Source organism: Phoenix dactylifera, chromosome 4 (assembly GCF_051530095.1).
Source record: "Phoenix dactylifera cultivar Ajwa chromosome 4, Ajwa_hap1_PhDact_Kaust_v1.1, whole genome shotgun sequence".
Taxonomy (NCBI): Eukaryota; Viridiplantae; Streptophyta; class Magnoliopsida; order Arecales; family Arecaceae; genus Phoenix; species Phoenix dactylifera.
This window is the reverse complement of record NC_143193.1, coordinates 6,352,116-6,375,883: the sequence shown is the minus strand read 5'-3', so window position 1 is coordinate 6,375,883 and position 23,768 is coordinate 6,352,116. Positions and strand designations below refer to the sequence as shown.

At 38.4% G+C, this 23,768-nt stretch overlaps 1 protein-coding gene across 1 annotated transcript in view; it reads right to left on the bottom strand.

The window, feature by feature from the left end:
- LOC149753618 (uncharacterized) overlaps positions 1 to 23,768 on the bottom strand; it is an 84,731-nt gene that overhangs the window by 9,248 nt on the left and 51,715 nt on the right. The gene's annotated exons all lie outside the window — the stretch shown is intronic.

The following is a 23,768-nucleotide window of genomic DNA, read 5'->3' as shown; positions in this document are numbered from 1 at the left end:
AACATAGTCCTTTTTTAATGTAATCCTGCAGCTCATCACAAGACAATTTCTTTACCACTTTTTGCTGATTTTTTGTACTTGATGCAGCCGCTTCTTTGGATTTGAAATTTGCTTTGGATGGTTGCGGTTTGGAGAGCTTGCTGATGGCACTATCTTTATTTGGACGTCGCTCCGGGTTGTAGCTTTGGTCTAAGATCTCCACTATGCGCATTGCCTCTTGTAGCTACGTTGTTTGTTTGAGCTTGATCTCCTTGGCAAGCCACGGTTTGAGGCCATCGATGAAGGTATCAAGTAAAGCTTCGTCGGACCATCCGCTGACCATTGTTTGTAATTGCCGGAACTCATCGATGTAGGTCTGGACTTTGCCCTCCTTCTTGAGTTTTGCAAGTTGGCCATAGTGATTGACAACGGGGGAAGGTCCCCATTGCATCATGAATTCTTCAACAAAAGCAGTCCAACCCAATTTTCTCCCCTCCTTCTCATACGAGGCCCGGATCCACCTCCACCATCGACTAGCCCTACCTTCTAAGTGGAAACTTGCTAGGATAACCCGATCAGCCCGTGGAATATCATAAACATCAAAGTATTGATCCGCTTTGTTAAGCCACTCATATGGGTCTCCTCCTCCAAACTTTGGAAAGTCAATTTCGGGCTTCCTAAGCCCTTCTTCTCTAGGCCGTGGACCCCAATAGTCATCATCTCCAAAGTCATCATCCCGCATGTTTCTTCCTCTCCTTGTCATGGGTTCTCTCCGGCCGTGAGGCCTTTGAGCATGAAAGGATCTTTCTTCGGGTTCACAATCGGCCTCATCATGACTTTTATGGCCATTACTAACCCGCTCATCATCAAGCCACCTCTCAAATACTAAGCCCTCAGTTTCAATTCTTCCTCCCCTTTGTGAATGGTGCCTAACGCCATGATCTACATGATGAATGCTAATGGCATCACTCTCATACCTTGCCCGGCCCTGCCGCGCGGCATGCGACCTAGGCACTTCTTCTTGCACCCTCTTATGCTCCCTCTCTAGGATTCTCCTTTCCAACCTCTCAATAGTGGCATTGTTCTCCCTCCTTATTTCAGCCATGTTCGCTGCCAATGTATTTGACAAGGTTTCTAATGCCCGATTAAGGTTGGCTGAACTAGCTTTAAGGGCCTCTATCCTCCTATCCTAGTTGTTTCGGGGGGACTCCATCTCCTATTAACCCTCTGACTCTATAACTATGAGACAACAACCTCTAACCTCCTGCAGTTGTCACCCAAAGGATGAACCAACCCACCTGATTTGTACACCACTCAATCAGCCTCCAATATGGGTTGTACATAAAAAAAATACAAGATAAAAAAGATCTCAACCCAAAGAGGTCTTGATGATCTATTTGTTCCCTGAAACACTGTAGTTGGGGAAGGCGCACAAGGTACTACCAGTAGGCTCCTTTTATGCGGCCCCTAATGTACCCTACAGCAAATCAGTTAGGTCAAATAGCATTGGATCCTACCAGTAGCCTCCCCGTTATGCTATCCCTAGTTTGAACAAAATAGAATCAAGAGAACTTTTTTTCCTTACAATAAAAGGCTTTCACAATATATCAAGACTATAAATATCCCCAATACAATCAGATCACACCAATTAATACTAGAAAAATCCAGATCTGATTTTTAACTTCAGATCTAAAAAGAGTATGCAAAGAAAATTCAGATCTGGAAGATTGAAATTCAAACGTTACCTCCTTGAGGGATTATCTCAATGAAAGCACCAATTGATGGGGGCTCACGGTCCAAAGCCCCTCACCAAGCCTCTTGCCTCGCGCTCCTTGCGTGCGCCTCCAAAAATCGCTGACGGTGGACCGATTGTAGGTAACGCCGGTGGAATAACTCAGTGCAAAGATCAACAATGAAAGTAAACTGAATTTTATTCCACTCTAATTGAAGAACAAACAAACAAGAACAATCAAAAGCAAAACAATCTAGTAGAGCAATCAAAGATCTCTACTAGCCCAAATCTAGCAAAGGATCGAAAGGATCCCTTCCTAGCCCAATCTAGTGAAGATTGATGTATCAACCACTAGCCCAAGTCCTAGAACACAAGATCTAAGGACCGAAATTGGCACAATGCCGCCCAAGCCTTACGGCCGACTCTCTCACAAAAGAACAAGACTAATCTCAACTATGGGATTATTCTCGGATGCTTCACAATGGCCCATTTCAACTCCTTTTATAGACCCAAGACCCTAGACAATTTTAAGGAACTCTCTCTAAAATAAACATGGAAAACTGTCTTCCCACGGATCCTTGCTGATGTGGAAATGTGCAATGCTTCTCCACCCTTGATTTGCATGTGATCAAGGGCTTGGAGGAGTCCTAGAAGATCTCCAAACTTTATCTCCTAAATTTGAATGGTTGACTTGGTCTTCCAGGGCAATCGGCGCGCATCCCGGATGCACGATGATGACCCAAAGATTGATTTAAAGATTGATTTTGATGATCACAAAACCTTGAAGTATAAATACTAATGTTTGTGTTGCAAGGAGAAAGATATTTATTTTGCAAGGAACATAGCAAGTTGGAAGAACACAAGAAGAACTCCAAAGTTCTCAAGAAAAGTTGGAAGAAAGTTACACTTCATTGGCCCAAGTTTCAAATTCAAAGGACTCAAGTTGGAAGAGCAAATTCAAAGGAAAATTCAAAAGAATAGTCCTCGAGTCGACTCCTGGATAGTACGAGTCGACTCCAGGGAGTAACAAGGCAGAAACATAGAGAAGATATTTTGGACCCTGAGAGCCGAGTCGACTCCCGAAGAACTCGAGTCGACTCCGATGGTTGGCAGGTCGACTCCTAAGGAAGTAAGAGTCGACTCCCAGAGAAATACAAGGCAAAAAGTCAGAGAGCCAATTTCAGACACTGAGAGCCGAGTCGACTCCTGCGAAGTCCGAGTCGACTCCGAAGCAGCGCAACCCCAAAGACAGAAGACGGTATTTTCGTCTCTGAGAGGCGAGTCGACTCCAAGACAGTTCGAGTCAACTCCAAGGCAGCGCGACCCCAAAATACAGAGGATCAGTTTTCGGGCTCTGAGAGCCGAGTCGACTCCAAGAGAATCCGAGTCGACTCGAGAAAGAAAATCAGAAAATATGTCCTCTGGATTCCTGAGAATGAGCCGACCCCCAAGTGCCCGAGTCGTCTCCAGCTATTGGCGAGTCGACTCCAGTTTGGTCCGAGTCGACTCTAGGACAAGGCATGCACATTAATTGAAATTTGGAACAGTGGCCGAGTCGTCTCCAGAAAAGCACGAGCTGACTCCTGCAACAGGCGAGTCGACTCCAGATCGCGCGAGTCGACTCCGATCCCAACGGAAACTTTGTCAGGAGTTGCAGACTGTGCACAACGGCTCTATTTTTTGTCTCTAACGGCTAGATTTCTATTTCCACGACATCTAAAGCTATAAAATCAAGAGGAGAGCTAGGATAGAGAGGATGGAAGTGGGAGAAAACATTTAGGAAAGAGATCTCAAAGAAAAATCTCCCAAAAGCACAAAAGGGCCATTCAAAGCAAATAGAGAGAAGAAGAGCATCCGAGTGAATCCCAAAGCTTTCTCTTCAACTGTGTGCTGCCTCGGTGATCCTCTACTTCGTGCAAAATCAGAAGAGGGTCAAGTGAAGAAGAAGCCGAGTTCCTCCATCTATGAATTAGTTTGAGGGCTTCTTCTCTTTACTTTACTTATTTATATTTGCTATATCTGCTTAAGTGAGAAGCTTGTATTTGTTTTTAAACCTTTGTTTTAATATCTTGTAACTTGATTCAATCAAGGGGTTAAGGTTTGTTGGTGAGCCAAAGGAAAACCAACGGTGTTAAGGTTTGTTGGTGAGCCAAAGGGAAAACCAACGTTGTAAGGTTGTGGTTGGTGAGCCTTTGGGGAAAACCAACTGGGTTGATTGTGAACCCGGAAAACAATCGTTGTAAGGTTGTGGTTGGTGAGCCTTTGGGAAAACCAACTGGGTTGATTGTGAACCCGGGAAAACAATCGGTTGGTTCTAGTCGGTGAGCCTGTGAAAACCGACCGAGTTCGTTGTTATCTCGCAAAACAACAAGTTGGGTTGTGAGCTTGTAAAACAACCGGCTGTAATATGTAGGATTATAGTGAAATTTCCAAGAGGTCTTGGGGAGTGGATGTAGGTGCTGGGGTGCACCGAACCACTATATGTGTGTTGTGTTTGTAATGCCTCTTGTCATTGTCTAACTTACTCACTTACTTACTTAGATAAATTGCTTGCTTAACTCTTATCCGCGCATCCTTTAGTTGCAAGCATATTCAATCAAGTCACATTCTATACATCAAACTGTTGCTAAGTTTAAATTTCACTGTGCATCTATACAACTCAGCATAATTAATTGAAAAGTTTTAGAAGTAGTCTAAAAGTTTTAAAAGACCCAATTCACCCCCCCCTCTTGAGTTGTATCTACTGGGCAACAAGTGGTATCAGAGCAGGTGCTCAAATATTATTTGTAGTCTTAACCGACTAGAGCCAAAGATCATGACAACCCCACATAACGTATTACTTGCTGAGGGACTTTCCACAAACAGACCTCCACTGTTTGATGGATCTAACTATATTCAATAGAAAGCTAGAATGAAAATCTTTACTCAATCACAAAACTATGAGTTATGGAATGTCATAACAAATGGCCTACACACACCCACGAAATTAATTGAAAGTATGTTCGATAAAAATTTGGCTGAACTAAATGCTAAGGCTATGAACCTTCTCTACTGTGCATTTAATAAAAATATTTTCAACCAAATTTGTATATGTTCATCTGCCAAACAAATATGGGATACTCTTGAAGCAACTTATGATATTTCCGAAGAACCCCATGTTAGTTTACTTGAGGATAATTGCAAGACTAACATTGAGCATGCAGGAAACACTCTAAATCAGGAAGAAAGATACAAAAGCTTCCTAAAGACAAAGAAGAAGAGGAAGCTAGAAGAAAGGAAGAAAGAGATAAAAAGGAAGAAAGCCTTGACCAAGAAAGAGTCAAGCAAGAAATTAAAAGTTAGGAGCAACAATGATGATATTAGCTCCAAGGAACTACAAGAGGTAACTAACTCGTGCTTTATGGCACAAGAAGACAAGGTAAAATCTGAATCTACTCTTACCTCAAATGATTTTCAAGAAGAATTCTCTTATGATGAATTATTAAATGCTTTTCATGATTTGTATGGTGAATGTAGAAAATTAGCTGTGAAGAATAAAAATCTTAAGAAACTAAATCTGAAAATTTCAAAAGAAAGAAATTCTAATGATGAAATACAAGATAAACTAAATTCTGAAAATAAAATTTTAAGGTTAAATTCAGAACAATTAATTCAGAAAAATCAGAATTTAATTAAAGAAAATCAAAACTTAAGTAAAGAAATTAACCAATTGAAGTCTTTTATTAACAAATTTACTGTAAGTTCAGAAAGATTAAAAATGATGTTTGAAAGCCAACATGCTGATTTTGATAAATCAAAATTTGGCTTAACTCCTTCACTTAGCAATGAATCCCTAAAGAAAAAGGATATCAATTCACCAAGCAAACCATTAAATAAGATAACTTATTTCAAACATGAAAAGAATGGGCATAACAACTTTACCTATCGTTCTAACATAATTAAATCAAGTAGTAAAGTTATTACAATTGAACAAATTTGGATTCCAAAAGGAACTATATGTCCTAACTTTCAAGGACCCAAGCAAGCTTGGGTACCCAAAATGAAAATATGAGGATGTAGATGAAGGTGTGCCAAGATACCCATGAAACAAATGGAACTTTCATACAAATGGGTGATCTAGACACACATTAAAGAGTGAAACTTAAAATATAATCAAGAAAAGTAATTAAAATAGAAGAAATAAAATCAAAGTTCTTCATCTTTCTATACTTTTCTATATTAAGGGATACTTTGTTAATGATTAATCAACCTCCTTAAATTATCCTTTTGAGTCCTCTATATGCTTGATTGAGAGTTCGTATCCATGGCATTATCCTCTATTGATCATAAACATAATAATGTGTATTTGGTATGCATGTTAACTAAGGAAACAAACAAGAATCAATTTCTAAATCTAAAGATGTTGTTTCCATCACTAAGTTTTCAAAAGCTTACATTGGATTTGTTCTTGGCAAATAAAATTGAAGTATTTTCTGTATTTGCTAAATCCTGTAAAAGTGTTTCAAATGAAAAAGGTTTCCAAACTGTGAAGAGTATCATGGCACAGTGTTGAAAACCAAAATCCTGATAAAGTTTATACAGAAAATAATTATTTCAGCACCAAGGACACCTTAAGTAAAATAGGATTAATAGAATTCTTGAAGAAATGAAAAAGACAATTGTGTATGATAGTCATCTACTTAAAAGCTATCATCACTGCTTGTCATACATATGATTTCTATTAGATCTATTTTTGATGAAAACTCCTTTTGATCTTCTGAAAAATAGAAAATGATCTATTGCATATCTTTCATATTTTTCAGTAGTTTATGTTATGCTTGATATGGTCTTTTGAAAATAATGCCAAATCTGATAAAGATATTTCTATCCTTGGATATCATTCATCAAGCAATGCATATAGAACATTCAATGAAAAGATTCGAGTTGTAGAAATATCAATTCATTTTATTCTTTATGAGACTAATGATTTATTATCAAGAAACTGAAATTTAATTATATATGTATATGGTTAATCTCTTACGTATAACAATCTGAAAACTTGTTAATCACTAGAACCAAATTGAGTTTTTCAGAAATGCACTTAATGAAGAGAAATTGATCTTGATGAAATTCTTACATAATTAGAAGTAAAGATCACTATTATCATTTGCTTGCTTCATGAGCTTTATATTCTGTCAAATGAATGTGTAGAAAACACTCATTACAAATATGATAAAGCAATATGTGATTTGGAACAAGCACCAAAAACATGATATAAAAGCTTGAGTAACTTTTTGATAGAAAGTAATAGTGATAAATCTATGCATCAAAAAGAAGAATTTGTGATATCACTCTTGGTTCTACAAACGAGGATTTATATGAAGATTTTACTAAGCTCATGCAAGGTGAGTTTGAAATATGTATGATGAATGAATTAACATTTTCTCTCAAACTCCAAATTAAGAGAAACAAGAAAGAGGATCTTCATTGACCAAAGTTAATCCACAAGAAAACTCTTATAGAAGATTGGCATGAAGAAGGTATTCTATGACCTCATCTTGTAGATTTTGAAAAGGATGAGCAAGGTAGATCTAGTGTTTTTAAAGCTGTATTGAAGCATGATAGAATAATTATTTTATCATATAGCTAGTAGACCAGATTGTATGCTCATTATGTGCAAGATTTCAATCTAACTCTAATGAATCATAATTTATTGATAACAAATAAATCATAATCTAAATTTTGATAGAAACAACTGTTTAAGATAATTTGATAAAACTTAGCTAGCATGTCTTATTGATAATTATCTTAAGCAAATAAAATCTAAACTAAATTGATTTTGAAAATAAGAAATTGATTTGACCTTGATAAATCTTCCTATTGCCTCACATACTTGTCCTTGAACCATCTTGGTTAATGAAACTATCTCTTTAGTTCAAGTGATATGTGCTTGCTTATATTCAGGCAATCTCTTGAGTAAAGTGACTCAACATTCAACTAGTGTCATATCTTATATTGAGTCATCTAGTTAAAAATATGGTGGATGAATGTTTTGTATCTTGAAGAAACTAATGACTTTCTTTCAAGAAAGAAAAGGTGTTTGCAGGATCCTTGAGCAAGAAAATGAGAGATTTCAACTTGAAGGACACCTCCATAAAAGGTACAATAAACATTCACATGCAAACAAGAGAGAGGACTTTCTTCGGCCAAAAGGTTACACATAAGAAATCTAGTAGGTATTTGACTTGAAGAATGCAGAATGATTAGGTAATTTTAGATACCTCTCTCATAAATTAGCTGAGCAAAGTCATTAACTTAAATCTTTCTATGGCATGATTAAAGTCTTTAATTATTAATTTCTTGATATCATGTCTATATATGTATTGATTGACTTATGCTTTTAGAAATTGTTTCATGGTTTGCCCAAACTAAAATATATCTTTGCCTATGTCATAACCATGAACTACACAAGTTTATGCTTAAAATTTTGATTTAAAATGACTTGTGAGAAGCTATGAATTCTTGAGCATAATGAAAATGTTGTTTGCATGATATACCTCTATATGATACATTTGATTATTTCTTTATTCTGCTCTTTCAAGTAAATTACTTGAGAATAACAAAGAGAAAGAGAGAAAGAAAAGATAATGGATATTATTCAAGAGAAGTAAAATCTAAGTAAAGGCAAATACTCCAATCTTAAGAAAAAGCAAAATAAGCATAATATATTCAGCACTTGTGTGAGCATTCTTTTGGAAGGATAAAATCCGTAATGAATTACACTTAAATAGAGGGAGAGTTTAAAGTGAACATTTTAACCTTTCTATATTGCTCATCATAGGGATGGTGCCAATGGAGAGGCTAGTGGTAGTACCTGGCACTATTTGACCCAACTATTCGGTGTAGGGTATATTAGGGACGGCACAAGAGGGAGGCTAGTGGTAGTACCTCGTGCCCCTTCCAACTCCACCGGATAGGGAGCGAATAGAGTATAGAGCACAAGAAAGTAAAAATGAATGACAAAGTAAATGAAAGTATAAGAAGAATCAAGTCAAGCTTTAATCACTTGGAAACACACCTTAAGAATGAAATCAGTGCAAGATTATATTTAAATAAGGAGAGTTTATTTGAAAAGAATTGATTTTGGTCCTTGACATGCTTATTCTTAATATTTCAATGTATGACTTAACACATAATCTATTTTGCATATGGCATGATGTCTTGAATTATGGGTTCTCAATATTTTGTAATGCTCCATGCTTGGATAAGTTGATTGGAATATGTCTTAACTTTGCTCACAAGTTTTTGCTTCACCCTTGCCTCAAACTAACTTGTGTTCCAATGCTTGAATGTTTGAAATACTACATAAAGTTTTTAAGTAATATTAAGAAGAAATTTCAGTTTTATCATTCACGATTATCTTTGGAAGTTAAATAGATTTACAAAAAGAAGAAGAGAAGGATACTTCTATTTAGGCAAAATGAATTGATCTTGATTTATCTTTCTGCTTGCCTAACTTTGATACATAATGTCCTAATACTTATTAAAATATCCTCCATTGTGTATCGAAACTCAATATTAAATATAAAGATTCTGAAAGTGCTCTAATGTTATTGAAATATGTGTTTTCAATCTTAGTGATTTAAGATGAGCTTCAATGTGAAAGATACATATCTCAAATCATGATTTAAAAGCCTCTATTGAAAATCTTTATAAAATTCAGAATCTGATTTTGTATAAAAGCTTAAACTCAATATGATTCCTAGATAAAAACTACAGTTTAAGAAAAATAGAATAATTCTGATGCCTTGATTGTTTGCCCCGATACGCATCTGAAACATATCATTTCTTATCCTTACAGTGTACCAATATTGGTCCAAATGATGTGTCTTTCGATGATCTTGATTGCAAACAAAAATTTCTAAATATATAATTTTATTTTGATATTAAAAAGGGATTTATTGTGTTTCATGTATACATTGCTGAAAAACTGTGATTAAGTAATTGAGTTCTATAAATCTATATACCTCAATGATCATCTATATGTTTTTCTCTCCTACATTCTTCAAGACTTCCATCAGAATATATATAGAGTGAATGATCTTAAAGCTAGAAATATTTCAGCTCACTCAAATGATTCTAAAAGAAAGAAAATGTAAATGCTTTTGAAAGAAACTGAGCTTAAAATGAATCATTTTCTGTTTAATATTTCTATACATTTTCTCTAAGATTAAGAGAAAGCATAACTTGTTCTTGAAGGATTAGAAAGAGTAATTGCCACAAATTTTGAATAATACTAGATTACTCTACATTCTCGATATCATAGAATTTCAGTCTTATTCACGTTTATCATTAAAATCTGAAATTCAACAATAGAAAAGAATGATTAAACTCTTAAATGGAATGATCAATTGAGGGGAAGAAAGAAAATCTCAGAAGGAGAGATCTTATGGAACTTAATCGCATAAATCTATAACTAAAGGAGAGAGAAAGCATACTAAATGAAAAGTGATCCTAATGCTCTCCAAAATGTATCATCTGAAATTTAAATATACAAATCTTTATGATACACCTTGAGGCTTGTTATTTGGTTAATATATCTTATGCATAAATCATGAACCAAATTGCAATTCAAACAGTTGATCTTAAGAGCCTCTAACTTAATGAAAAAGGGGGAGAATTATGTTGAATTTTCTTGAGTATCTCTTAGAAAACCTATTTTTGAAATTTACTGATGAGGTCTCATTGGCTTGTTCTTTAGAACTTCAATTTTTGTGCCAATTCATTATTATATGTACCAAAATTTTTTTTAAGGATTAAAGTTTTTATAAGAACCTTCAAAGCTTTGAATTTTATGTATGCTCTAAGATATATCATAATTGCATGAATTCATGTTTTTGGCATTTATGCCACAATATTTTTACACCATAAAAGAACTTTGCAATCATACTTAATATACTGCACTTATACTCTGAAAATTAATTAAATTGCTCTCATGTTGATAAAATACTTAATATATTGGGCAAAAGATCTTAAATGAACAAGCTTTCATACTTATTATTGAAGAGAGGTTAGATTTTCATTCGTGCTTTCTTTGAATATCATTCGTGGTACTTCTTGAATTAACTTAAGAAAGATTCCATCTACACTTGAGTTGAAAACTATCCTTGGAATCACATTCGATGTGTTCTGCTCTGAAATTATCTTAATTGGCTCTGATCTATGCTCATTAATCTTATTCTAATATTATTGCCTTGAGTTATATGATTCATATCCTTGCAATAATTTGACATGCAAATCAGAGTACAATAAGAAAAAGAAATATTTGAGTAGTCTTATCTTTGTGCTTAATGTTTCACTATCTTTTTGATGTTGTCAAAAAGGGGGAGAAATATCTAAATATATGTTCACAATGCTTTAGATATGTTGATTATGTTAAGCTGATTAAATCTAAAGCATTATCATGAAGTATGTTTTAAATATATATGTTTTCTACTTCATGCAACTTAGCTATGCACTACTTCTAGAACACAATATATTTTATATTGCATATACTCCAAGTTTTGTCATCATCAAAAAGGGGGAGACTGATGACCCAAAGATTGATTTAAAGATTGATTTTGATGATCACAAAACCTTGAAGTATAAATACTAATGTTTGTGTTGCAAGGAGAAAGATATTTATTTTGCAAGGAACATAGCAAGTTGGAAGAACACAAGAAGAACTCCAAAGTTCTCAAGAAAAGTTGGAAGAAAGTTACACTTCATTGGCCCAAGTTTCAAATTCAAAGGACTCAAGTTGGAAGAGCAAATTCAAAGGAAAATTCAAAAGAATAGTCCTCGAGTCGACTCCTGGATAGTACGAGTCGACTCCAGGGAGTAACAAGGCAGAAATATAGAGAAGATATTTTGGACCCTGAGAGCCGAGTCGACTCCCAAAGAACTCGAGTCGACTCCGATGGTTGGCAGGTCGACTCCTAAGGAAGTAAGAGTCGACTCCCAGAGAAATACAAGGCAAAAAGTCAGAGAGCCAATTTCAGACACTGAGAGCCGAGTCGACTCCCGCGAAGTCCGAGTCGACTCCGAAGCAGCGCAACCCCAAAGACAGAAGACGGTATTTTCGTCTCTGAGAGGCGAGTCGACTCCAAGACAGTTCGAGTCGACTCCAAGGCAGCGCGACCCCAAAATACAGAGGATCAGTTTTCGGGCTCTGAGAGCCGAGTCGACTCCAAGAGAATCCAAGTCGACTCGAGGAAGAAAATCAGAAAATATGTCCTCTGGATTCCTGAGAATGAGCCGACCCCCAAGTGCCCGAGTCGTCTCCAACTATTGGCGAGTCGACTCCAGTTTGGTCCGAGTCGACTCTAGGACAAGGCATGCACATTAATTCAAATTTGGAACAGTGGCCGAGTCGTCTCCAGAAAAGCACGAGCCGACTCCTGCAACAGGCGAGTCGACTCCAGATCGCGCGAGTCGACTCCGATCCCAACGGAAACTTTGTCAGGAGTTGCAGACTGTGCACAACGGCTCTATTTTTTGTCTCTAACGGCTAGATTTCTATTTCCACGACATCTAAAGCTATAAAATCAAGAGGAGAGCTAGGATAGAGAGGATGGAAGTGGGAGAAAACATTTAGGAAAGAGATCTCAAAGAAAAATCTCCCAAAAGCACAAAAGGGCCATTCAAAGCAAATAGAGAGAAGAAGAGCATCCGAGTGAATCCCAAAGCTTTCTCTTCAACTGTGTGCTGCCTCGGTGATCCTCTACTTCGTGCAAAATCAGAAGAGGGTCAAGTGAAGAAGAAGCCGAGTTCCTCCATCTATGAATTAGTTTGAGGGCTTCTTCTCTTTACTTTACTTATTTATATTTGCTATATCTGCTTAAGTGAGAAGCTTGTATTTGTTTTTAAACCTTTGTTTTAATATCTTGTAACTTGATTCAATCAAGGGATTGAATCAAGGGGTTAAGGTTTGTTGGTGAGCCAAAGGAAAACCAACGGTGTTAAGGTTTGTTGGTGAGCCAAAGGGAAAACCAACGTTGTAAGGTTGTGGTTGGTGAGCCTTTGGGGAAAACCAACTGGGTTGATTGTGAACCCGGAAAACAATCGTTGTAAGGTTGTGGTTGGTGAGCCTTTGGGAAAACCAACTGGGTTGATTGTGAACCCGGAAAAACAATCGGTTGGTTCTAGTCGGTGAGCCTGTGAAAACCGACCGAGTTCGATGTTATCTCGCAAAACAACAAGTTGGGTTGTGAGCTTGTAAAACAACCGGCTGTAATCTGTAGGATTATAGTAAAATTCCCAAGAGGTCTTGGGGAGTGGATGTAGGTGCTGGGGTGCACCGAACCACTATATGTGTGTTGTGTTTGTAATGCCTCTTGTCATTGTCTAACTTACTCACTTACTTACTTAGATAAATTGCTTGCTTAACTCTTATCTGCGCATCCTTTAGTTGCAAGCATATTCAATCAAGTCACATTCTATACATCAAACTGTTGCTAAGTTTAAATTTCACTGTGCATCTATACAACTCAGCATAATTAATTGAAAAGTTTTAGAAGTAGTCTAAAAGTTTTAAAAGACCCAATTCAGCCCCCCTCTTGGGTTGTATCTACTGGGCAACACACGAGACATGTGATTCTGAAGATTTGCGGGATCTTCGATTGATAGGGCCGAGGTCGGCACGGCCTCGAGCTGAGGTCGGCCTGGCCTCTAGCTGAGGTTGGCTCGGGCTTCTGAGGTCGGCTCAGCCTTCTAACTGCAGTCCAAACGCCCGTTGGGTTGACAGGGCGAGGTCTGGCGCACGGGCGGATCCCACGTGATGCTGATGTTGTGGATGAACCCCATGGTCGGCCAAAGGTCGACCGGCCACAAGACACATCGATTGGCTGCTTTGGCCCTCGATTGGCGCATGGTCATTCCTCGGCTTGCGGTGCGGCTTGCGAGGGTCCTCAACATGCTTCCCTGTGCGCCCACGCACGGAACAACTAATGAGGACCCGCTCCGCCAAGCCAAAATCTTGGCATGCCGGCAGAGACCAATGCTAGCCAGGGTCAAAGGATGGGCTCAAGCACTTCAGCGGCAAACCCAGCCCGGCGCAAGCCATGACCAACATCTACGCGAGGCCCAGGACCACGGCGAGAGGCCAGTGCGCGACGCCCAGCCTAACGCCCGTGCCTGCGCGCATGCGCCCCAAGCAGCCAGCGGCCGCGCCCAAACTAGTCAAGCCTGTTCACATTGGCGTGCACATTTGACCAAACCCGTCCACACCCGAGCGCATCCAGTCAAGCCTATTCACACTTGGGTGCGAGTGGAGGGACCCGACCAACAGGGCCGAGTCCATCAGCTCGTGCACACCCGAATGCATGCGCCCACATCCAGCACACGACCAACAAGCATGCCCAAAGGCCAAGACAAGTGGTAACCATCCAACGGCCCTAAAGCCCCCATGGGACTAGGAGACATCAGCCCATCCGTGTGCCACGTGGAAAGCATCAAGGGAGCTCGGCTAGGAGGCACCAACAAGGTAGCCAAGTCCTTACCAAAGGACTTGACACGGGTCCAACAATCAAACCATGGAGTCCCTACCAAGCATGGATTCTTCCATGTCTACTCTTCCCCGGGAAAGCAAGGGCCTAGATGCATCAGGCCATTGATTAGCCACCCATGCACATGCCACTTTAGCAATCCATGTGCATGGGCAAACAAGGAAGGTCACCAGTGGACAACAACGGAGCTGCAAGGGCTGCCAAAAGAAGACACCATCAGCGCCCCATGTGCATGTGCCACATCATCCATCTGCGCACATGGGCGAATTCAAACAAGGAAGGATCCACAGGGTGCCAACAATGGGCAAGCGCAAGATAAGGAGGAAATCTTCATGCGCCCAAGAGCAACCAAAGCAGGGCTTCTTCCACGCGTGACAAGTCAGCAGTCCGTGGTGAAGGACATTTGTCGTGGCCTAAGAGAAGCACATGCCAAGGCCACCGTGGGCCAGTCAACCAGCAAGACCACGCGGCCATGCCAACCACAAAACGCGTCCAAAGATGTTCTTCTTTGCAGGATTTTTCAGCATGAAGCCCCCATTCAGGAAATGCCACCATTAGCAATCCATAGAGTCCTAGGACTCTTCCATGGCCATCCGATCCGGGAGAGCGAGGGCCCAGATTCAGCAAGCCAAAGATCAGCACCTCATGTGCGCGCGCCATGTCACCAATCCGCGCACATGAGGAAACACAAACAAGGCAGGATCAACCAGGCGCCAACCAAGTATATGTAGAACAACCTCCTGATTTTAAAGAACATGAATTTTCCGAACATGTATTTAAATTGCATAAGGCACTATATGGTTTGAAACAAGCTCCTAGAGCTTGGTATGATAGACTAAGCAAATGCATGCTAAATAAGAAGTTCAATAGAGGAAATGTAGATAAAACACTATTCATTAAAAGAAAAGATAAAAATCTCCTTATAATGCAAATATATATAGATGACATAACATTTGGTGCTACTGACAATTCTTTGTGCAAAGAGTTTGCTGAGTTAATGCAGGGTGAGTTCGAGATGAGAATGATGGGACAACTTAATTTCTTCCTCGGACTTCAGATCAAGCAAACTAAGGAAGGGATCTTCATTCGCCAAACCAAATATACAAGGGAAATCCTCAAGAAGTTTGGGAAAGAAGATTACAAGGAAATGGGAACTCCAATAAATTCTACTAGTAAGTTGGACAAAGATGAGACTAAACTCTATAGAGGTATGATTGGATCATTGTTTTACATTACTGTTAGTAGGTCTGATATTATATTTAGTGTTGGAATGTGTGCTAGATATCAGTCTAATCCTAAAGAATCATATTTATCTGCTGTTAAAATAATTCTTAGGTATCTAAGAAGTACATCTAGCATAGGATTATGGTATTCTAGAGATTCATGTTTTGAACTAATTGCATACTCAGATGCTGATTTTGCTGGATGCAAACTAGATAGAATGAGCACTAGTGGGACATGTCAATTCTTAGGTGCAAATCTAGTATCATGGTTTAGCAAAAAGCAAAATTCAGTTGCACTGTCAACGGCTGAGACCGAATACATTGCAACTGGAAGTTGTTGTGCTAAGTATTATGGCTTAAGCAACAATTAGAAGATTATGGAATTAAGTTTGATAAGATTCCCATAAAATGTGATAATACAAGTGCAATCCATTTAACCAAAAATTCTGTACAACACTCTAAAGCAAAACATATTGAAATAAGATATCACTTCATAACAGATCATGTGCAAAATGGGAATATAAATATTGAACATGTGTGCACGAAAAATCAATTGGCTGATATATCTACAAAACCTCTTAGTGAAGATAGATTTTGTATGCTTAGAAGAGAATTAGAAGTATGTGACCCTTTTGCTTAGAAAAGGAAAAATGCTTCATGATACGCTCCTCTCATTTCCTAAATCCTATGAAACATTGGTCAAATCATTGATTTAGAGCTTCCTCTCATGTATATCAGTGATCCATAGAAATTTGGTAAGGATCAGAAAACTGAAACATCAAAAAAAAAAAAATTTTTGGGGTCTGAACTCGGGTCGACCCGAGATCCAAGCGGGGTCGACCCCATGCGAGCCAACCCAAGCGAAAGCTGGGGTCGACTCGACGGCGGGAGCCTTACTTTTTAGGGCCGGCCGAGAGCACATTTTAGGGCATTTCACTCTTGTAAAATCCCTAGCAACCCAATTTCCTCTCCTCCATTCACCTCCAATCGCCGGTAAACTCAAATTCCACCCTCTCCCAAGTCGGTAGATCAAATCTATAGGAAGATTAGTTCAAAATGAGATCCAAACGAGCAGTGGCCAAGCGAGCTAGCAAGGTGACACGTCGATCTATAGTTCCTCCATCTACAGTAGTGATCCAACTCAACAAGTAAGAATAAGAGCATCTTTTAGAAATTTAAACAATCACTTAGCTTTTGTTTCACAAGTTGAACCTAAAACTATAGAAGCTGAAAATGAAATAAATTGGATGAATGTCATGCAAGAAGAACTAAATCAATTTACAAGAAACAATGTTTGGGACTTAATTGAAAGACCTAAAGACAATTTAGTAATAGGAACAAAATGAATACACAGGAATAAATTGGGTGAAAATGGAATAGTTGTAAGAAACAAGGCTAGGCTTGTTGCGAAAGGATATAACCAAGAAAAAGAAATTAATTTTGATGAAACTTTTGCACCTGTAGCTAGACTAGAAGGCATTAGACTATTACTTGCATTTGCGTGCTTTATGGACCTCAAATTATACCAAATGGATGTTAAAAGTGCATTTTTAAATGGATATATAACTGAGGAGGTTTATGTAGAACAACCTCCAGGGTTTGAAAATCATACATATCCTGATCATGTCTTCAAATTAATTAAAGCACTTTATGGTTTAAAGCAAGCTCCAAGGGCCTGGTATGAAAGACTTAGCAAATTTCTGTTAGGAAATGATATTACTACAGGACATGTAGATACAACATTATTTCTAAAAAGAAAAGATAAAGACTTGTTAATAGTACAAATCTATGTAGATGACTTCATATTTGGTGCTACTAACAATAGTCTTTGTCAAGGGTTTGCTGAGTTAATGCAGGGAGAATTTGAAATAAGAATGATGGGTGAACTAAACTTCTTCCTTGGGCTTGAAATCAAACAACTAAAGGAAAGGATTTTCATCAACCAAACCAAATACATCAAGGAGATGCTTAAAAAGTTTGGGTTGGAGATCAACAAATCAATTGGCACACCCATGAGCTCCTCATGCAAATTAGATAAAGATGAATCAGGTAAAACTGTTGATCAAAAGCTTTACAGAGGTATAATTAGATCACTTCTTTATCTTACTGCTAGTAGACATGATATCATGTTTAGTGTCTGCATGTATGCTAGTTATCAATCTAATCCTAAGAAATCACATTTACTAGCCTTTAAAAGGATATTTAAATATTTATTTGGAACAAAGAATATAGGATTATGGTACTCAAAAGATTCAAACATAAACTTAATAGTGTACACTGATGCTGATTTTGCTGGATATAAATTAGATAGAAAAAGCACCAATGGTACATCTCAATTTTTAGGAGAAAACTTAATTTCATGGTTTAGTAAGAAGCAAAACTCAGTTGCATTGTCTACGGCTGAATCCGAATACATTGCAGTCGGAAGTTGTTGTGCACAAATTCTATGGATTAAACAGCAACTAGAAGATTATGGCATTAAGCAATGTAAAATTTCCATAAAATGTGATAATAATAATGCCATAAACTTAAGTAAAAACCCTATACAACACTCAAGAACTAAGCATATTGAGATAAGACATCCTTTCATAAGAGATCATATATGTTTGTACGAATAAACAAATAGCTGATATCTTTATGAAACTCTTGAGCGAATAGGTTTTGTAATCTTAAAAGAGATTTAGGAGTGTTTGATCCTTTCCTATGGAATTCCCTAATGCCTATCAATTTTCTCTTCTTATCTTGAAATTCAACTGATTTGAGCTAATATTTGAAAATCTTTTCATCATATATCATCTAGACTATTTTTGGAACTGAATTTAACCCAACAAAAATTGAATATATTTGGGCGAGAGAGGGCTCGAGCCGACTCGAGTAAAACCTGAGTCGACTCGCGCTCGAGTCGTCTCGCGAAAACATGCGAGACGTCTCGAGGATGGGTCGACGGCTTTTTATCCTAGCCGAGTCATCTTCTGTTTCATTGTTTCCTTGATTTTCAAAACCCTAGCACCAAGGTCTGCCATACCGGTACCGGTCGGCGTACCGGTGACGGCCCGAACCGGTCCGAACCGGTCCCGTATCGGTCCTTCAACAATAAACTACCGGTACCGGATTCCACGCTGATCTGGTACCGGTCTCAGGCCAGACCGGTACGTACCGCCTGTACCGGCCGGTACGGACCGGTACGGCAGACTATGCCTAGCGCCTTCTCTCGCCACCATTTCCACTCCATTAGAGTTTCTCCCCGGTTTCCTGACCCACATTAGGTTTCCATGGCCTCTAGGAGAGTCTCCACCACTCGTGGGAAGCGGCCTCTTGTCGCAAGCGGGTCAGAATGATGGTCATAGGCAAGGAATGAGCCGACTCGTGAAAAGTCGGTTGCTCCTCCTCCTCCCGGGCCTATCGTCTCCATCTCTTGTGCCGGGAGAATCATGACCACCGGGAGAAAGGTGGATTTCCCTTTCCTAGAGAGAAAGGGATTTACTATAGGTCAAAAAAAAAAGACTTTAGGTTGGGTGTATTTGTGTTCTTTGGAGTTACCCACTTACCCTAGCTTGATGAGGGAATTTTTTAGTTCTGTAGGTAGGGGAAATGGGGGCTTAGTTAGCACAGTTAGGGATGTAAGGATAAACCTAAATGAGGAATTTTAGCTAACTTATTGAGCCTTCCTAGAGAGGGACAAGCTCCTACTACCCATTCTGACAAAGAGGGAGCCCTCAGACTTATCTTAGGTAGGGACATAGCAAACCCCTTAGAAGAAGTCTATGCAAACCAGTTATCAGTAGAAATGAGGCTTCTTCTAAGCATAATAAGTAGGGTCCTCTTTCCAAAAAGTGGTAGGTTCGACTTTATATCGGAGAGGCACTTAATTATAATGCAAAGTGTCATAGAGTGTATTCCCCTTAATTTACCTCGAATGATGATGTCCTATATAGGGGAAGCCGCTACTAAGTCTAAGGCAAGTTTGCCTTATGGGATGGTCTTCATCCTAATTTTTAGAGAGTTCGGAGTGCCCATTCCTGAATAAGAACCATGTATATCGTAGGCACACCGCTACTACAGTGACAAGACCTTGATTAGAATGGGATTTCATAAGGTAGACGGCCAGTGGGTCAAGAAGTCTGATCATGGAGAGGAGACCTCACCCACCAGAGCCCCACCTTCTCCTCCTACCCATGCACCCACAACAGTACCTCCAAAGCCATCCTCTTTACCATCTTCCGGACCTACACAGTCTACCACTCAGCTCTCTCCACTTGCACTAAGTGAGGATCAGCTGCGAAGGATTGCATCCTTCGTAGTTGATGAGATAGCCTCTTGAGGCATATGCGGTGGAGCACCTTCCACAGAGATCATACCTTCCAATGCAGCACTCACTCAAATGGTAGCTGACATTAGAGCAGAGCTGGTCAGTCTTCGGTGTCTGCTTCAAGGACAATATAGAAGATTTGTGGACATCGAAGAGGATACAAGAAAACTACAAGAGTCTTGATTTTGCCCAAAGAATAACGCGGCTATTGCAGCATAGATTGGGGTGTCGATTCCATAGGGAAAAGGTAGAACACTAAAAGAAACTACAAAACTAAGAAAAAATATCAAAGCAGTAAAACGTGATGTGAATATTTAAAAGTAAATTGACAATTAGATAGTAGTAGTGAAAAGATGTGACTAGAATTAATGGCAGCAAAGCATCGGAAATTTCTCACTTGAATCAGGTAATTCCATTCATATTTGATCCATTGGATAACTCAATTAGAGATCATAGCACCAGATTCTCTAATCGGAAGGTATAGCATTACAATCAAACTATTTAGTGATAATTCTAGAAAATCATTCTCCTTTTTTAAAACCAAGGATTGTTATCCTATTAGACTCAGATTCGAAGAAAAAAATATACCCAATGACAATATTTTAGCTGAGAATCACACTAGCTAAAAAAACAATCAAATCTGGACATAATCAAGCACCTCAACAATTCTATAGAAAAAGACATGGTTGAATCTATGAAAGAAATCAGTTCAAGATTATTCCAACACAAGAAAAGAACTATTGGTGAGAGATGATAAACAAAAAATCAACATGAGAATCTATTACATAGATCAAATATAACTAACTACCATCATCCAAGCAAGTTCATCCCTAGCTTCACCAAAGAATTAGCTCTTCATGAATTTGTGGCTTCTCTTTATGATTCCTTTGTGGTGCAGCCTTTTCTCCCTAAGAACGGCGAGCTTCCCCAAGTGTATGTATGGTTTTGGGGCTAAAAACCCTAGGAAACACGTTTGCATGTGTTTTTCCGACTTTACCCTCTAGCACCAACGTAAGCATGAAGTTCGGGAGGCTCTTCAGATCGCATCTGATCTCCAAATTTCACGTTCTTATAGTCATTGAAAGGCCCTGGAAGTCTAGTTTCCAACAAAATTTGAATCAGCTCAATTGGACTTCTGTAGCTCCTGATATAATCAAAATACTATATAAAGGTCCGATCTGTCGGGGCCCAAGCTGGCGGTTTAAAGAAACCTAACTTTGCAACCTCATAACTTTGTCTCCAAAGCTCCAATTGACCTGATTCTTGATGCATATAAAACCTTAACATATCTACTTCATCTCCACCAAGTTTTATTTCATTCGGACTGCAATGGGGCATTCAATCTCCTTAACTCCATTCCTACAATAAAATCACTAAAATCAATTAAAACTTGGACACTTTGTGAATTAAAGCTCAGATCAGAAAAATATCATAAAAATGCCTAAATCATGCTTAAGTATTAACAATTTAACCAAAAGTAATAGTGTTAAAAAGTACATTTTCGTGCACCTATCACACCCCCCAACCAACTTATTGCTAGTCCCTAGCAATTTAAGCGAAGAAAAAGAACGGATTATATCCAACCTAGTGTAGACAGCTTTTGCATGAGCTAAGCAATAGTATTCAAGTATATCAACCAAAGTACTCGTAAGAAATCAACAATACTATCAAAATCAGTAGTCCATCAAGAGCAACTCCCAGAATTCGTGTGTGTGTGCGCTCTAAGCCGTAACCATCTTACCACCAACCCCAATACATACAATGCCAAGAACATTTCAAACAAAAGCTTCAACTCCATATATCACAAGTATAATATTCAATAGTAAACTGGTGTAAGGGGTCTCTCTATGAAGTTGAGAAAGGGGGTTCACACAAATATATGAGAAGGCAAGTGTTCATGAACAAGCAACAAACAAGCATTGATCTTATGATAGGATCACCAACCATTGGGAACTCAACCATTCTTACCACAAACCCACTTAGAATCAAAAAGGTCAATAATAAAAGGTTGTAATGAGGCTAAAGTTAAGTAAAATAAAAATAATAAAAGGATGGATACGAGAATTCAAAAGAACTTTCCAGTACATGCTAGAGGTCTTCACAAGATATAACATCATGTACAACTCCCTTAAACTGCTTGTACCTCTCTTTTTTTTTCTTTTTTTCTTTTTACCACACTAGTCATACCATTTTGGTTGTATTAGGCTAAACATGTGGGTAATACAACCATGGTACTTGGTTATTTCATCAACAACTTCATACCTAGCATTTTGAACCTATGACAAGCGGTTTAGAAACCAATAGAACCATTTTTAGAGTGAAGATTAGAGCCTGAGACATTTTCAAGACCTGTGGTAATAGATGGTTGGAGCTGCTCGTGGAATTGATTTGTTTCTTTCTTTCTTTCTTCTTTTTTTTTTTATTTTGAACATAACCTTTGGTTGCAATCATGGAGTCCATTTCAGCAAACTTGCCAGCACCAATAAGAAACCACCATAATACATCCCCTTCCTTGTCTTTATTATTTGCAGACCAATATTTATCATTCCTAGCATGTACTTGAAAGTAAAAGGTAGGGAAGATATAATAATTTAGGCTCAACTCCAATGTGGAGGGGGGGGGTAAGGACATATGGGTTTACAAAGGAAGGGCTCTTTTTTTTTCGGCTCAAAACAGCTTCTAATGGATAAAACATGGGTTAGCTTGAAAGGCTCAAACGTTCATCCTAAATTGACCTTCATCATCTCCTATGTATAATCAACCAACATAACACAAACTATGTAGTAAAAATTCCGTATAGAGCAACCAATTCAAAAAAATCAATGAATGCATGCCACGAGTCTCTAAACATGATAAACTCTCTCTCTAATGCTCACAAATGCGTAAATACTTAAGTTTGAGAGTTCTCTAATTGTATGCATTGACCATTCATCAAACCACAAGGCTTAGATGCATGCATAAAAAAGAATTCTAAGGGTGTCTTAATAGAGTAACTAACATAGAAAAATTGACTAGCAAAAATACTTTATAATCATTTGTTTTTTTTTAAAGCAAAGTCATGCAAAAACACGTACACATGGGCTACCCTCCCCCAACTAAAACATGACATTGTCCTCAATGTAAGGAAATAAAAGAATAGGAAACAAAATAAGATAGAGGTCACTTAATTAGCGGAGCACAAATCCATGGTAAAAATAGAAAACTAGCAAACCTGAAAATTAAACTAAAGAAACCAATCGAAATAAAACAAAACAAGTGAAAACAAAAACTGAAACAAAGACAAAATAAAGAAAAACAAAAAGAAACAAGAAAAAAGAGAAAAGTACCTGCATGGGCATAGCATCACTGATTGTAGACGGGGTCCGTGAGAAGAATATCTTCCTCTACTGGAACCTCCTTCTCAAGGACTGGCTTGAGTCTCTAGCCATTTACCTTAAACACCCGACCATCTCTAGGGTCTTCTATCTCTACCATTCCATTCTCAAAGGCATGCTTTACCATAAAAGGACTAGTCCACCTGGATCGTAATTTACTAGGGTGCTTATGAAGCCTAGAATCATATAAGTATACTCGCTGATTAGGTACAAACGTTCTTCTAAGGATATTTCTATCATGAAACGCCTTCATCTTAGCCTTGTAAATTCTAGAATTTTCATAAGCTTCATTTCGTAACTCTTCTAACTCGGTGTTCTGGAACTTCCTAAGCTTACCGGCTTCAGGTAAATCAAAGTTAAAGTTCTTAATAGCCCAATAGGCTCTATGTTCTAGCTCTACCGGTAGGTGGCAAGATTTACCAAAAACAAGCCTATAAGGTGACATGCCTAAGGGGATCTTGAAAACTATACGGTATGCCCAAAGCGCATCAGTTAATCGCAATGACCAATTCTTCTGGTCGGGGTTAACCATTTTCTCTAAAATACGCTTAATCTCTCTATTAGCAAGCTCTACCTGCCCACTTGTTTGAGGATGGTAAGTTGTAGAAATCTTATGCACCACTCCAT